Below are 5,000 nucleotides of genomic sequence, written 5' to 3'. Positions count from 1 at the left end.
TGATAACATGATTTATTATATGGCTTTAATAACTGTTGTATTTTTAAATTCACGCAATTGTTTGAAATAAAAACTGCACACAAACCTTTGCACACAACAGTTCCCTCTATACCCGGGGGCATGAGTGATTAACCATAGGGAGTGGATGTTAGTACGGCCGGTTGTCGAATGGGTCTATAGGTGCCCGTAGACCGTTGTCGGAAAACATCACTCAAGGTGATAACCATGAACTTGAGTCCGACGGTGCGTTGGAGCTTTCCATCGACCTACGATGAGAGGAATTGGGTCCCTATAATGGGGGCACCTTGGGGGCCTTGGACTGGTGAGAACAGTTAGAACCTACCTCGAATATGCACCATTTCTGCAGGAGACCCCTACCTCGTGATTCGCTCGTGACTGTTCGTGGATGAGTGAATTGTTTGTGCATTGTTTATGTGACATTGTATGAGCATACATTGCACTTTTAAACATACAACATTCTTTTTTTAAATAATAAGAATAAATAGAAATAAAGATCTTCTAGTACATGGTGTTAACATCTACCTTCATTGCATTCATATAGGTAGTTTCCCTTTTCACCCAAAAAATACAAAAAAGATACAAAATATCCAAAAGAAAAAAATATGTATTTATCCAAACCAAGCAATATCATGCATCATCTTAGGAAAATCCCAAAACATGATAATGCTTAGTTGAATAAACACTATGCATGCATATTCATCTCCATCATCTCATATCATGCATATAGATCATGGAGAGATCTAGGAGTCATTCGTTTCATACATCTCTCCTAGTAATTCATTAATAAACATTAATAAAAAGAAAGAAATAATCGATGCGTATGTTCAAAATGGATCGCACGCCGTTCGTTATCAAGTGTAAGCCAACAACCGCACCAAGCGAACACACGTCAACTCCGTTGTTGGTAATCAAGACGAACAAAGGGGAAGGTCCAACACCGTTAAGGATCACTGCTCCAAGACCTTTCCCCTACGAATCAAATAAGGCTGTGCCGTGGATATACGACATCCATTTTTCTGCCGACAGCGATTTCTCTAACATCGCTGGACTTGGGGGCAGGACTAGGAGTGGCAGGATCTACACTCCCGAAGATCTTCATGATAAAGCCCCCAAGAATAAAGAAAAAGAAGAAAAGAAAACCGAGGAAAAAGAATCCGAGGAGGAGACAGACGAGCTGTTAAAGTTTATCCGACAGAGCGAGTACTCCATCGTGGATCAACTTCATAGGACGCCAGCAAAGATTACGCTGTTGTCGTTGATCCTATGCTCCGAACCGCATCGGCAAGCTCTGTTGAAAGTCTTGAACGAGGCATACGTGTCGCACACTATCTCCCAAGACAAGTTTGAGGGGATTGTTAGTCACATCACGGCTAATGATCACCTCACTTTCACCGATGAAGAGATCCCCGCTGAGGGACCGAACCACAACAAGCCCTTGCACATCTCTGTAAAGTGCAAGGAGTATCACATCGCTAAAGTCTTGGTAGATAATGGATCTTCCTTGAACGTGTTGCCAAAAAGAACACTTGATCAAGTGGCAATCAAGGGAGTCCAAATGCGCCCGAGCAACATGATCGTTCGAGCTTTCGACGGGTCCAAAAGAGAAGTGGTGGGAGAAATCAATCTTCCGATCCAAATTGGGCCCACCATTTTCAATGTCGAATTCCAAGTGATGGACATTACTCCCGCATACAGCTGTCTCCTCGGCCGACCTTGGACTCATGATGCGAAAGCTGTTCCTTCTACGCTCCACCAGAAAGTCAAATTCACAGTGGGTGACAAGCTGGTGACTGTACAAGCTGAAGATGACATACTCATCAGCAAGCCATCTGCCATACCTTACGTGGATGCAGCAGAGGAAGCTCTAGAGACCGCCTTCCAAGCATTGGAAATCGCCAATGTCGAAACGTTTCCCCGAGAAATGAAGAAGGTAGCCTACATGCTCACCAAGAACGGATACTTGCCAGGACAAAGACTTGGCAAGGATTCCCAAGGAATTCCCGAGCTACCCGTTATCAAGGATAATCCGGGGAAACAAGGGTTAGGATACAACCCTAATAAAGATCAAAGGACGAAGAGGAACAAAGATCCTTCTCGACGTTCTTTAAGCCAGATCTTTAGGAAGGCCGGTTCACAAGCGTCAAGGCCGGTCGTCGTCATCAAGTGCTCTTCTCCTTCCGATAGGGATGTATAGACCTGATGACTATTAGAGATTACTCCTCGGGGACAGCCCGACCCCCGAGCCTCGATAGGGCACATGTTTCCGCTGCGATTATAATAAAATCATTCTTCATTATTTCTTATTGCTTCTTTTCTTGCTTGCAATAAAATTCTAAACCGCATTATGTAACCCTGTTTGAATAAACATAAATGAGGTTAAAATCATCTTAATAATCAATAAACCCGCATCATTTTTATGTGGAAGTGTGTGACAACTTGGAGCACCTTTCCTTGGCCTCAATAAGTGCCGTCATGGATAAAAAGAAATCCATTAAGGACAAAAATCCTAAAAAACAAAAAGCTCGGCAGGAAACCCAAAAAAGGAGCTGCGCAAAAATAAGAGCAAAAGACCCGCTAGGAATCCCACAAAAGGGTGACCTAGGCAAAAATTAGGGTTGCAAAAATAAACAAAAACAAAAGCCCGCTAAAACTCCACAAATGGGTGTTTTAGGCAAAAGTTAGGGCCGTCAAAAAAAGAAAAAAAAAACAAAATAAATCCATGATGGTACCATCGATTGAATTCAACAAGGGGCTCAAGAAAAGCTATCCAAGTTGTCAAAGCACAATCATTAATAACAAAGATGTGCTTAATCTCATAAGTGTTTAATCGAACAAACCTAAACACAATAAGCCTACCTTGGCCAGCCATTCTTACAAAAACAATTTTTTCAAAAATAAAATAATCCCCTCTAAAACACAAACTTTCGAAAAAAATACATCCTTTCCTTCTTTTCTCTCTTGTCCCAACAATTTTTTTTAATAATCTAGTGGAAACATGGAGATATAGTGGTCAATAGGAGGGTTGACACATCTTCTAAAGGAAGGGAAGGATCATTTGGTTGATGACACCAAATCTCAATGTAATATGCATCATTCCTCGGTTACAGAAATCGGCAGCGCACAGCCCGTTTAGAGGAATGGCAAAAATCCAAACAGAGAAACGCATCGGTTAATTCTTTTGAAAGATAAATCAAATAGAATTAGGTGCATCATACTGCATACATGCATACAGATGATAGGTGTACTGGAAGATCACTTATTCTCTGTTTATTGAAAAAACAAACAAAAAAACAAAAAAAAAAACAACAAAAAAACAAAAAAACAAAAAATATAAACTTCAGAAAAACAATGCGCCCGTACCATGTTCAGTACACCCGTACTAAAATGGGGGTTATGAACAAAATTTCAACTCAATACGGGCGTACTGAAATGGATACGGCCGTATTGGCCATAAAGAAATTTTCAAAGACCTCTTCATGAGGCAATCACATAAAATAGAAAAAATAGAAAAATTGCTTGTGTATGACAGCAGCAAACAAAATGCAAAGATTCAAAAATCAACAGCGTCATACAGAATAATTGAGCCTGGAGAGGCTCGCCGAAAGAATACTCTCTCAAAATAACTGAGCCTGGAGAGGCTCGCCGAAAGAATACTCTCTCAGAATAACTGAGCCTGGAGAGGCTTACTGAAATAATACTCTCACATAATAACTGAGCCTGGAGAGGCTCGCCGAAATAATACTCTCGCAGAATAATTGAGCCTGGAGAGGCTTGCCGAAATAATACTCTCTCAGAATAATTGAGCCTGGAGAGGCTCGCCAAAATAATACTCCTCAGATACATTTCTGTACAGAAAAAGCCAAAACTAACAAAAAAGGCAAAAATACAGAAAAAGCCAAAATCAACAAAAAAAGGCGAAATACAGAAAAAGCCAAAATCAACAAAAAGGCGAAATACAGAAAAAGCCAAAAACGACAAAAAAGGCAAAAGATTTAGAAAATCAATCGCCTCGTACAGAATAATTGAGCCTGGAGAGGCTTGCCGAAAGAATACTCTCACAAAATAACTGAGCCTGGAGAGGCTTGCCGAAACAATACTCCCACAGAATAATTGAGCCTGCAGAGGCTTGCCAAAATAATACTCCTTCAGAATAATTGAGCCTGGAGAGGCTTGCCGAAATAATACTCTCTCAAAATAACTGAGCCTGGAGAGGCTTGCCGAAATAATACTCTCTCAAAATAATTGAGCCTGGAGAGGCTCGCCGAAATAATACTCTCTCAGAATAACTGAGCCTGGAGAGGCTCGCAGAAATAATACTCCCCAGAGAAACCTCAACTCACGCTCTTGGACTCAAAATCCCCAGCAAGAGCTATCAAGCAAGATCGTCAAAGTCCCTAATGGAAACACGATCGCCCAAGAAGAATATCCAAGTCAAAGGACTTAAAAACTTCCTCAGTGAAGATAGCTCTTCAACTCAGCCGTTGAGTGAGGCTAAGCCTGCAGAGGCTTCCTAAATAATACTCTGGGATACATAAGATCCCACATTCCCCAGTCGCCTACTCAGAGGCATCCCTTCAAAAAGAGAAAAAATCAAAAAGATCAATAACCATTCCCCAAGAGGAATTCGGCATTCAGCCAATCATCAAACATCAAGATAATTCGCCTATTCAGAGGCACTCTTTCAAAAAAGAGAAAAAAATCGAAAAGATCAATAATCATTCCCCAAGCGGAATCCGGCTCTCAGCCTATCATTGAACATCAAGATGATCTGCCTAACAGAAGAGGCCAATCACAACCAATGACAAAATCCCCTGGCGGATAACAGCCTACACAGAGGCAACAAAATCCAAAAATTAAAAAGAGTTACCCGAATAAGGATAACCGGGATACTCCACCAACGTCCAAAGGACGTCAGCCAATCATAAGGCACTGCTCATCTCAGAAAGAGCATCTTCGTGTCTACACCCCAAGGAAACAGA

The sequence above is a fragment of the Cajanus cajan genome, chromosome 8 (assembly GCF_000230855.2).
Source record: "Cajanus cajan strain Asha chromosome 8, NIPB_CcT2T_4, whole genome shotgun sequence".
NCBI classification, from domain to species: domain Eukaryota; kingdom Viridiplantae; phylum Streptophyta; class Magnoliopsida; order Fabales; family Fabaceae; genus Cajanus; species Cajanus cajan.
This window is presented reverse-complemented; position numbering follows the sequence as displayed.